General features: G+C 49.1%; 1 protein-coding gene across 1 annotated transcript in view; it reads right to left on the reverse strand.

Annotated features, from left to right (window-relative positions):
- LOC146027319 (FRAS1-related extracellular matrix protein 1-like) overlaps positions 1–4,960 on the reverse strand; it is a 110,796-nt gene extending 105,836 nt beyond the window's left edge. The window contains exon 1 of the mRNA XM_083158250.1: positions 4,826–4,960. The gene's annotated coding sequence lies outside the window, so the exon portion shown is untranslated. The remainder of the gene's footprint in view (positions 1–4,825) is intronic.
- Between the last annotated feature and the right edge of the window lie 7,761 nt (positions 4,961–12,721).

Here is a 12,721-nt window from a genome sequence, read left to right on the forward strand (position 1 = left end):
AAAACCTAGTTTCAGCCTTGCGTTTGGCAGCAACCCCTTGCTAATGCCATGTCCTAATGACAAATATATCTAAAATGTTAACTACGCCTTACCTCTAAGTAGTGAAGTACCATAAGTGACCACTAGAGGCCACTCGATGTGCCAAATTACTCCTTTGTGTGCTAAAAGATGTCATAACAGAAAGCAAAAGCAATTTTTGAAGGGATGCTGATCTGTTTCAAACTTGCTGGATATGGAGAGGGGGAGCTGTGAAGACAGAGATTGGAGATAGGAGCAGATAGGGACTGGGGGAGGATGGAGAGTTTTTGGCCTAAAAACTGTCACAGCTCAAAGTGAAAGTACATTGCAGAAGGCCTCATGTTGATAGGCTTTTAGCTAGTAGAGTACATAATAATTAAGCAGGTTTTTGTCCCTCACTGAGTCCATTCTTAGATTTTATATGAATGACTGCGTATATTCACCCCATATAGTGTACACTGTAGTACAATCCAAATAATCATTCTATTTATAAAAACAATCAGGAATGACGGATTGCCGGAGAACATTGCATGAGATTTGCAGCTTCCAGCAGTTACACAGCGATTACATGGGGGACAGAACAATTAGTGGCTGTGTATCAATTATGTGCAGCAGCTGATAAACAAACACGTGTGTACAACACAACATCTGTGACCGATGTAATAACACACAAATCCCAAATACAACTAGTACTGAAAAGAAAGCCCCGTTTCTGTGCTTGATGCCCTACCTACTGGGTATACGGTCACTAGGTCGACCACTGAAGGTCGACACAGTCATTAGGTCGACATGGCTTTAGGTCGACGGGGTCATTAGGTCAACACAAGCATGGGTTTTTCATCCTTTTTTGAAGCCGACATGTGCTGACAGGCAGTATTTCATGCAAGGGGACGCAGTGCACCGATACGTTGTCCATGTCGACTGTGTCAACATACTGGACTAAACAAAACGCGAAAAACCAATGTCGACCTTTTGACTGTCGATCAGTCCTCATGTCGACCTAATGATTGGGTCGACCTTCAGTGGTTGAGTTAAGGCATGCCGGCCTTCATTTGGTCAACCTAATGGTCAACACCCATAATTGTTGGGTCGACACACTAAAGGCCGACATACATTAGGTTGACCAATAAAGGTCGACACCTGGAATAGGTCGACATGCTTATGGTCAACATGGTTGGAATGTTGACACAAGCATTAGGCCGACCATGGGAAGGCCAACAGTCAAAAAGTCGACAAACTTTTTCACTTTTATTTAGCCGACATGTGCCGACACGCGGTATTTCATGACCTACCATCCATGTAGACCATGTCTGGTTTTGATTGTCGACCTAGACACTGTCGACCTAATGCTTGTGTTGACCTTCCAACAATGTCAACCTTAAGCATGTCAACCTGTATCAGGTGTCGATCTCAGCTGTGTAGACCATTGGTTGGTCGACCCAGTGACCCATACCGCTCTATTGAATAATAATTTGCAGTCTCCCAACAGTTCCCTGTATACAAGAAGCTGCGATATGTAAAAGCAGTATGCAATGTATACACAGCTGAGGATTCGTTCTATTGCGTAACTGAGCTGGCGCAAAATCCCCGCGTCTTATTTCAGCAATCGATACAATAACAATTCAATCTCAGTTTTTTTTTACTACACTCCAAAACACGGTACAACCTCCGGGAGTTACCCCGCGGCTGGAGCGCCTTCCCCGCGCATCTTCATTCTGCCCAACTTCCCTCAGCTGCCGCGCAAATGTCTCCTAGTCTGCAATTCCCTTTTATTTCTCCGTTCAGAACCACGTGCCTCGCCAGGCCCAGACACGGCCCGGAACTGTGCAGCGGATGTTTTGTGCTTCATAAATGTCCACTATCTGTGTTTCTGAGTTTTCAATAAGTGATTTCAGGCAGATTACAAGTGCTAGGACTCATTCCAGTAATGTGCCTGAGGAATTCCATTAGACAGCACTTTCCGAGCGGCGTTAACGCTTAAGGACAAGAGACGCTGCTGTACAGTAACAGAGCATATGGTCTATACGGCGAAGAAAAAGAGAATACAATTATAATTGTATTCAAATATAATTAGAATACTATTTTGGGGGAATTACCACATTTTCTAATGTACTAAGATCCATCCTCCCCGACTACGCCACCCGTCGCAGATGCAGACCCCCCTCCCCGTCCTCCATGCTGCTGCTCCTCCTCCCCCCAGATGGCGGGAACCGCTCCGCAGAGCCCAGGTGGTGACGGAGACCCCCGCACACCACATCACAGGTATCGCGGGAAGCCTTCGTCACCGCACCGCGATGCTAGCCGCATATGTTAGTACATATGCGCTAGCATCGCGGCGGGGGTGCGGCGATGTATGTTAATACATCCCACCCTATGTACTAAGCCTTGGAGAGAGATAAAGTGGGCGGTGATATAGTACCAACCACCCAGCTCCTAACTGTCATTTCCCAGGCGCATCCTGTAACACGTCAGTCAGGCCGGTACTTTGGGCCTCATTCAGGTTCGCTCGGTAAGCTGCAGGGATCGCAGTGAGCGAGCATCTGAGATGCTGCTCCGCCGAATAAAATAAATGTAGGTGGTAAGAGGAAGAGAGAGATCTGCCTCCTTTTATTATCAGCCCCGTCAGATGCGGAATGTCAGGGAACGCAGGAAGGCGCTGGGCACAGTTGGCAGACTTACACGCATTGATCTCGGAATAGAGAAAACACGGCCTCTCGAACGACTCCTGTTTCTTTTTTCTTTTCTGAAGGAGATGTAACGTATAATATGTTAATGGGCTCAGGATGCGGAGATAAGCCCCGCATGAATGCAGCATGCCTGGAATTCTCCAGCACCTGACAGCCTGGAGCTTGCAGGTGTGCCTGTAACCCGATAGCGGAGCTGGATGCGGCCCTTTCCATCGCTGCGCATTAACTGAATGGATTATTCTTATTATCAATACTGGCATCAAAGGGAAACGGCGAGGCATTTGTTACACAAAACAGGAGCGCCATACCTGCCAAAAAGCAAATCTGGAAATTACAGCGACAGATCTGAGCTGGGTATTGCCTCGGTGCCAGAAATCTCCTCAGAAGGGAACTTTGTTTAATATGCTGTACGTTAGGCTATAATGCTGGCTTTGTAGAGTCAGTATCTATCAAAGTACCGATGGGAATCAGTTTGCGGACATTTCTGATGTTCATCGCGAGTGTCGTCAAGAGTCTGACTGGCGTACGCTTGCAGTAGTGACTAAAATATTTCCGTGAGGTAAAAGTTGTTCGGGGAATGCAAAGAACTATACAACATGCACCGTGGTTTTATTTACTGGAATAAAGGAACAAGTATAGACATTTTGGTACTTGTGTAGTTTCACGGCCCCAGCATGGCGCCGTGCTACTTCCGGGTTCTACGCTCGCCACAAACTATCTAAAATAAACTAACTTAACTCCATGCCAACATGGATAGTTCATACCCCCACTATCCATGTTGGCATGGAGTTGATTTTAGATAGCGTGGCGAGCGTAGCGAGCCACCGAGCCCACAGCGTGGGCGAGCGAAGCTACACAAGTACCGACATTTTTATTGCAATCATTACCTCAGCAAAGGCTAATTACAGCTAGCGCACTCCGCACTCCATGACACGTAAAGTGGTGGGCCAAGGGCCCCTCCCTACTCTCCTGAGTTCATTGAGGGAGCCCTATCTGAGGACTCTGTCCCACTGCCAAGATCAAGCAGAAACAAACTGGATACCTGCTTTTCTGGCAAATTCCAGAAGGGCTGATGGGCCGAAGCGGCCACCCCAAAGCCTGGCAGAACAGCTAGTGAGAGTGCGCACTGAAGTTTACCAATACACCAATGACACACCCATGAACCCTGAGTCCCGCCAGGCGGAGACGGATCTGTGCATCAGCTGCATAGATGCTTCCCATAAAATGTCTACTTCACAGAAAAAGCACCGTGCGCTCAAATCATCAAGGGCCAGATGCGCTAAGCTTCAGAAAGTGATAAAATGGAGAGTAATAAACAGCCAGTCAATCAGCTCCTGCCTGACAGGTCACAGACTGTGGCCCTTATTCAGATCTGATAGCAGTACAAATTTGTTCTCAAAATGGGAAAAAGCATGTGGGGCAGATGTAACATGTGCAGAGAGAGAGTTACATTTGGGTGGGGTGTGTTGAAACTGAAATCTAAATTGCAGTGTGAAAATAATGCAGCCAGTATTTACCCTGCTCAGAAACAAAATAACTCACACAAATCTAACTCTCTCTATACATGTTACATCTGCCCCACCTGCAGTGCACATGGTTTTGCCCATTTTTAGAACAAATTTGTACTGCGATCAGATCTGAATTTAATATTAATACATGGTGCGGAGCATACGTGTATATGATTGCATTATGATGTTTATGGTTGAATAAGAACATTCCCGTACGTCCCGGGTGCACTGCGTACAAGTAACAATACCCAACGTCACCTGTTGCAAACAGTCTGTTTGAGTTTCTAATGCTAAACTCCTGTGGTTCTCACAGCCTGTGAATTAGTATATAATAAAACTAAGCAATTTTCGCATCATATCGTTCTTGTAATTCCAGGTTATAACATCAGCCGCGCGTTGTGATTTCGATGAAAGACTTGCGGGACGTACACAGTGTCGAGCTGTCATGTACAGATATCACTACTGAGCCAGGAGAATGTTTCCCTTTGTCCTGCCAAAGGGAAAGGAAAGACAGAAATCCTGACTCACAGCCGGGAGCTGTATCTTTCAACGTTAGCAAGAGGGAAAAAAAAGCAGCTTAACCCAGGCAGGGAGGCGAAAGCAATAACGTACCTGGAAAGCAGATCAGCAGACCCTACGGTCGGATCCTGCACACATGTCCGGAGCAGGACTGAGTCCAAAATCCTGCCACTCACATTACATGGAAACCTGAGGAACCAGAAGACATTACGTGTAATTGTCTCCTCAACTTCTTCACAAAGAGGGAGAGAACCCAAAACAAAGGGAAGCAGGAAATGTGTGTAACCCTCCAACTATTTTCCCAACTGCCCCGGAGCCACAGATGTTACGGATTCGATCTGATAGCAAGTCCTAACTCCTCAGACCCCCAATAGCAACGTAAGGAAGCTGAGGCCTGGCTATGAGTTCTGTGGCAGCGTCAGGGAAGCCTGGCCTGGCTATGAGTTCTGTGGCAGCATCAGGGAAGCCTGGCCTGGCTAGGAGTTCTGTGGCAGCGTCAGGGGAGCCTGGCCTGTCTAGGAGTTCTGTGGCAGCGTCAGGGAAGCCTGGCCTGGCTAAGAGTTCTGTGGCAGCGTCAGGGAAGCCTGGCCTGGCTAGGAGTTCTATGGCAGCGTCAGGGAAGCCTGGCCAGGCTAGGAGTTCTGTGGCAGCGTCAGGGGAGCCTGGCCTGGCTAGGAGTTCTGTGGCAGTGTCAGGGGAGCCTGGCCTGGCTAGGAGTTCTGTGGCAGCGTCAGGGAAGCCTGGCCTGGCTAGAAGTTCTGTGGCAGCGTCAGGGAAGCCTGGCCTGGCTAGGAGTTCTATGGCAGCGTCAGGGAAGCCTGGCCTGGCTAGGAGTTCTGTGGCAGCGTCAGGGAAGCCTGGCCTGGCTATGAGTTCTGTGGCAGCGTCAGGGGAGCCTGGCCTGGCTAGGAGTTCTATGGCAGCGTCAGGGAAGCCTGGCCTGGCTAGGAGTTCTATGGCAGCGTCAGGGAAGCCTGGCCTGGCTATGAGTTCTGTGGCAGCGTCAGGGGAGCCTGGCCTGGCTAGGAGTTCTGTGGCAGCGTCAGGGGAGCCTGGCCTAGCTATGAGTTCTATGGCAGCGTCAGGGAAGCCTGGCCTGGCTAGGAGTTTTGTGGCAGCGTCAGGGAAGCCTGGCCTGGCTATGAGTTCTGTGGCAGCGTCAGGGGAGTCTGGCCTAGCTATGAGTTCTGTGGCAGCGTCAGGGGAGCCTGGCCTGGCTAGGAGTTCTGTGGCAGCGTCAGGGAAGCCTGGCCTGGCTAGGAGTTCTGTGGCAGCGTCAGGGGAGCCTGGTCTGGCTATGAGTTCTGTGGCAGCGTCAGGGAAGCCTGGCCTGGCTAGGAGTTCTGTGGCAGCATCAGGGAAGCCTGGCCTGGCTATGAGTTCTGTGGCAGCGTCAGGGAAGCCTGGCCTGGCTAGGAGTTCTGTGGCAGCGTCAGGGAAGCCTGGCCTGGCTATGAGTTCTGTGGCAGCGTCAGGGAAGCCTGGCCTGGCTATGAGTTCTGTGGCAGCGTCAGGGGAACCTGGCCTGGCTATGAGTTCTGTGGCAGCGTCAGGGTAGTCTGGCCTGGCTAGGAGTTCTGTGGCAGTGTTCAGAGATAGTGCGGCCTCAATCGGAGCACGTGTCGCAAGGACACTGCACAGTTAAATGGCAAACCGGTGTCTCCCACTGTGTTCTATAACAGTTACATGATTTTTTTTTTTTTATTGCTATATCTCGCCCCCTTGTGTTTTTTTCCCTCATAACCCCCCCCCCCCCCCCCCAGACACCAAAGCATTAGATTTAAAGGTCATAGATATTTATTACCCGGTATGACCACTCTTCGGAAAGGGCTGGCAATAAGGCTCCACGTGATCTCCAGCTCTAATCACACAAAAAATGGCGGTGACTTAAACGCCCCAACTATTAAGTATTGTGACGACTGAGACGTCCCATCTGACTACAGAACAACCTGATGCTGGGAAGTCTCACCACCCCTTATCTGACCGGTGTGGATGGAGTGCCCAAATTGTCCCCCTGCAAAGGCAGGACACACCCACCGTCTTTCCAGGGGCAGTGCCTCCCAGCGCCCACTTATGCCACGTGACCGCTGGACCATGACGCCGGGGGGGGGGGGGGGGGGGGTTGTCAGCTTGCGTTCGGTGGGGCGGTTGTCTGACCTTATATGAATGAGATGAACAGGTGGAGCACCGTGCTGTCTGCAGATGACCAGCTCATCATAACTGATAGAGGGCCAGATGCATTAAGCTTCAAAAGTGATAAAATGGATGGTGATAAACAGCCAGCCAATCAGCTCCTGCCTGGCATGTTACAGACTGTTTGAGAAAATGTTACGGAGGAGCTGATTGGTTGGTGGTTTATCACTCTCACTTTTATCAATTTTGAAGCTTAGTGCATCTGGCTGATATCTCAGTGTAACCACCTGCTACCCTTGCTCACAGGATGGGGGGACCTGTCCACCGCCCCCCCCCCCCCCCTCAAAGGATAGAGAGATCTGTCCACCTGCTCCCCTTGCTCACAGGATGGGGGGCTCTGCCCACCTGCTCCACCCGCTCACAGGATGGGGGGACTGTCCACCACCCCCTCAAAGGATGGGGAGATCTGTCCACCTGCTCCACCCACTCACAGGATGGGGAGATCTGTCCACCTGCTCCCCCCATCTCACAAGATGGGAGATCTGTCCACCTGCTCCCCCCATCTCACAAGATGGGAGATCTGTCCACCTGCTCCCCCTGCTCACAGGATGGGGGGGATCTTTCCACTGGCTCACAGGATGGGGGGGATCTGTCCACCGGCTCACAGGATGGGGGGGATCTTTCCACGTCTCACGGGATGGGGGGATCTGTCCACCGGCTCACAGGATGTGGGGGGATCTGTCCACCTACTCCACCGTCTCACAGGATGGGGATATCTGTCCACCTGCTCCCCCCGCCCACAGGATGGGAGATCTGTCCACCTGCTCTCCACCCCCCCCCCCCCCCCCCCCCCCCCCCCGCTCACAGGATGGGGCGGATCTGTCCACCTGGGGTACATGGAGCCTCTGTACAAGTAAACTTCATCCAAAGTTTTTCTTTTTTAAGATTGGCCAAACCCCTCGTCCCAAACTACCTGGTTCTGGAATTCAGTGCCCCTGCAGTTCCTGGTGAGCCCCACGTCCTCTGCGGATAGGGGAACCCGGCACCTCGTTCACAGCTGCATCAAAAAATAGGTTTAATAATAGTCAATAGTGACAATCTGTCATTTACAATGTACAGGTTTACAATGCAAGGTATAATGCATACGGGGTCTATGCACCCCCGCAGACAGATAAAGTGGAGAGAGATAAAGTACCAGCCACTTAGCTCCTAACTGCCATGTTACAGGCAATAGCAGGTGAAGGTTGGCTGGAATTTAGGTTGGGATGCACTAAAGCCTAAAATACAGTAAACACCCCCCCCCCCCCCCCCCCCAAATCCAGTTTTCTGGGTTTTTACTATGTTTCCATATGTACCATTTTTGGGTGACGTCACCCGGTACAAGCCCTTCCCTGAACCAGCCCTGGTATCTACCCAGGAAGGACAGCCGTGAGCCCTTATCCACACTAATAACTTGCGTTTCAAGCCCCATACACATTAGGCGATATTGTTCACAATATCGCCTAGTGTTTATACTCCATATCGTTAATGATGCACGCACCTACGCTTTGTTAATTACCCCCTCCCTTGTCTGAACATGTGCAGAGTCCTCCTCAAGGACGACCATGCCGCAGCATGGCCGTCGCTCCCTTGCACTTGCTGAGGCCAGCACCCAGCCGCTGATAATATCAGCGTCAGCCTCGTTTGGTGTGTTTGGGGCATTAGTGGCAGTAGAAAAGGGGTTTTAGTGTCTTCTAGGATAATACTCCTTGCTGGACCCAACGCTGCACCATCCCACTATCCCAAAGATCATGAGTGACAGAAGATCTGAAGCGTTCTGGGACAAGCCGTACTTCCAGATAGCCCAGCTGTTGCTCGATATAGGCTAGAATTTGTATGTATTTCCCATTGAAGAATTATTTTTTGTATACTGTCCTCACATCCTTCTTATCAAACCCATGTGTCTTCATGGTCTGAGCTCGCACTGTGTCTATTATACACAGGATATGGGGCCAGATGCACTAAGCTTCAAAAGTGATAAAATGGAGAGTGATAAACAGCCAGCCAATCAGCTCCTACCTGCCATGACACAGACTGTGTTTGAAAAATGTCACGCAGGAGCTGATTGGTTGGTTGTTTATCACTCTCCATTTTATCACGTTTGAAGCTTAGTGCATCTGCTCCATGGTCACCAAGTCGACCCTATTCAGGTTGACATGTATTGGGTCGACCACTGAAATTCGACAGGGCCAAGATCGACACCTGAAATAAGTTGACATGGCTAAGGTCGACGGGGTCGGAAGATCTGCACAAGCATCAGGTTAACAGTTGAAAGGTCGACAGTCAAAAAGATCAACATGAGTTATTTACGTTCTTTTCCGCTGGCCTACCATCCACTACGGCGCGGTGGGTGGGAGAATAAAACAGTGTGCCGCAAGCCATGCGAGGGGGCGTGGTACACTTAGACGTTGTTCATGTCGACTATGTCGATATTTTGGGGAAAATGTGAAAAACTTGACCTTTTGACTGTGAACCTTCCTATTGTCGATGCTTCCAACCCTGACAACCTATTTTAGGTATTTACCTACTGTCGACCTTCAGTAGTCGAACCATGTTGACTCAAATACGGTCGACCTTCTGACCCGTACCCTTATACTCTATGCGATACAGGCTGATATTATCAGTGGGTACAAAGCCCCTGAATTATCCCGCCCACAAGTCTGGACCTGTCCGCGTTCCCTTCCCCATCTTTATTTTATAGAGTGCGCTACGGAAGAGCTTAATAAACGTTGTCTGCAAGACGTCTATTTGCTGAAGCTTGGCAGCCGAACACTGCGATAAATCTACCTCGGAGCTTGGTAAATGCACCCAGGTGGGGCGAGAGTCAATGCTGTTCCGTGTTTGGATTGGCAAAAGGCTCCTATTGATTCTCTGCCCGACAGAAATGATAGCCGGCGACAGTAGAGTTTTAAGCGAGCTCTGTGTAAGGACTTCTGTCTCATTAACCTAATTAACTTGAGTTTGGAAAAAGATTTTGGGATACTTGTGTATTATCACGGAGCCCCCGTTTCCATCACATACCATTGTACAACCAATCGCGTTGCATCGCATCACATGCCTTATGATCGCGATGCGATAAGACGCGATTATACCCGATTTTAAATTGTACACGCACCCAGACCCGATTTTACATTGTACACCCACCCTGATGGGTACTGACAATGTTAAATGCCCCCGCCCCCCATTGTTAACGCCACCCCACTATCAATGCCAACCGTAAGCGTGGCAAGCGCAGCGAGCCCGCGAGGGGCGGCGGTACGCGTCCTCCGACCTTTTCATACCCCCACTATCCACATCGGCATGAAATTGAGTTGATTTTATATAGTGTGGCGAGCGCAGCGAGCCACCGAGCCCAAAGCATGGCGAGCGCAGTGAGCCCCGCGAGGGGACGCACATTACTTCACAAGTATTACGCGTCCCCTTGCGGGGCTCGTTGCGCTCGCCACGCTTCGGGTTGGCGTTGATAGTAAGGTGGCGTTAACAATGGGGGGGCATTTAACATACTTATTACCCATCAGGGTGGGGATACAATTAAAAATCGGGTCTGCCTGGGCATTTAACATTATAATGGCATGCGATGCGACGCGATATTAAAATTGTACACTCTTCCCAGGAAAAGCCTCAAATCAGGTCCATCGCATACCTTAATTAGTGGTATGTGATGCGACGTGACGGGTGCCGTGATACTACACAAGTACCGATATTGGTACCCGCTAACTTTGGGTGGGTCACCCTGCAAGCACCAAGCCCAGTGTATTTATATAGCACCAGCATATTACTCTTAGCGGAGAATGTTCTCGATCTTTAGTCCCTGCCCCAGTGGAGCTTACACTCTAAATTCTCTAGAACGGAGACCTACTCACTAGGGGTGTTTCCATAATTAACGGATTAATCTTTGGATTATGGGAGGGAACAGGAACACATGGGCCAAGTCCACCATCATGATTCTGAACTCTAATTTAACCACTTAATCTTCAGGCAGTGGATGGAAAGTTCTACAGTGTCGACAGTCAATAGATCAAAATGCAAAAGGTTAACACTGAACAAAGGTTGTCGTGCAAAAGGGCTGACGCCAGCTGAAGGTAGACATGACAAAGATTGACATGAAAATGCGTTTTCTACATTTTTTATGTCAATGTCGACACCTGTTGACATGAACCCCCAATTAGAGTAACGAATACCCTAGTATGGCTCGTTTACGATGGAAGTCTCAAAACGTATGAATTTTTTTTTTCATGTCGACCTTTTCGTGTGCCAACCTTTTGATTGTGTTGCTCCTTTTGTCAATGGCGACCTTTTGCATGTCGACTTTGACTTTTTGCATGTTGACATAATGTACAATTACTTTGTGCGTCTTTAGACCCAACAATCCCACCCAGATATGGCCAATGTGTTTCCAATACGTTTCTGAGACCATGGGCCTATAGTTCATTCTTTCTGACAAAATCATTCTTAGATGGACAAAACCATCAGATGTAACTTGCGCAGAGAGAATTAGATTTGGATGAGTTATTTTGTTTCTGTGCAGGGTAAATACTGACTGCTTTATTATTACTTTGCAATATAGATCTCACTTCGAAGTAAAACCCCACCCAAATCTAATTCTCTCTGCACAAGTAACATCTGCCCCACCTGCAGTGCACATGGTTTTGTCCATTTAAGAAGGATTTTGTCAGAAAGAGTGAACTAGAATATCCCCCATGTACCTCAATCCGTCCTGTAAAGCCCCTTACACACTGGGCGACTTTCAGCTCAAAAGTGTTGTAAGACGCTGACAATTTCAGTGGTCGTTGTCATTGCAGGACACTCACAATCTGCCCCTTTACGTTGCTTTGTCTGTACTTTACAATTAGTTGCAAACTATTTTTGGACTTAGTATTTTATTTGCAGCACTACTCTCCGCCAGGCCGCAGCTGTAAATAAGCTGTAACCAATGAAACAAGACATAAGATTATTAACGGTCTTGTTTGTGCCGTACAATTCTTTTGTTTAATTCTTTATGAGTATAAAATATTTAAAAAGCCGCGGCGATCAATCGCTTGGGCCAGTAACAAAAGGAATACTAGAGAGAGGACCTTGAACATTACCTGCTATTAGGCGAAAACCGGTCGGCAGTTGTTCTGGCTGTCGCTGTACTGTAAGGCAACGCTGCCTTGTTGTTCTGCGAGTCTGGCGTTCAGGCAGCGATGGGGGGCGCTGGGTGCGCTAGGAAACACTGGAAGCATGTGGATCTATGAGTTTGATCACGGAGTTCCTTTAGGAGAACGGAACGCTGGAGGTTTCAGTACAGTCAAATGTCAGCATCAGGAATGATTATAATCTGAATTTCAAACTGATTGTTTTCTTCTTTTATGATACCTTTAATAGTAATAAAAGAGACAATGCAACAGCCACTGGCTGGTGGGGCTGACAGGGAGATCCTTTGTGCAGTGATTTCTTTGGATCCCTGTGACTTGCTGTCTCCTCCTCCTCCCCTCATCCGCACAGGCAGTGCACCATCTCCAAGCACCACTCTGACACCTCCTGAGCAGCTGCTCTCACTGAAAACTGCTTCAGGCATCCATTAGTCTGGTCTGCTCTGGTCCCGGAAAGCAGGGGCTGCTGGGACATGTAGTTGTGTTTTAAGTGCCTGGCTGCCAGACACCTAAAAAAAACTACATGTCCCAGCAACCCCTGCTGCAGAGCCGATGGACACACCACGGGGACAGAAATCAGGGGCAGATAGCTGGTAAGGACCTATTTAATATTTATAGTTGTAGGACCAGGTCCGGGCCCCCTTCTCTGTCAGGGCCCAGGACTCCAGACCCCACACAGACC

The sequence above is a fragment of the Crinia signifera genome, chromosome 8, assembly GCF_055691185.1.
Source record: "Crinia signifera chromosome 8, ASM5569118v1, whole genome shotgun sequence".
Taxonomy (NCBI): domain Eukaryota; kingdom Metazoa; phylum Chordata; class Amphibia; order Anura; family Myobatrachidae; genus Crinia; species Crinia signifera.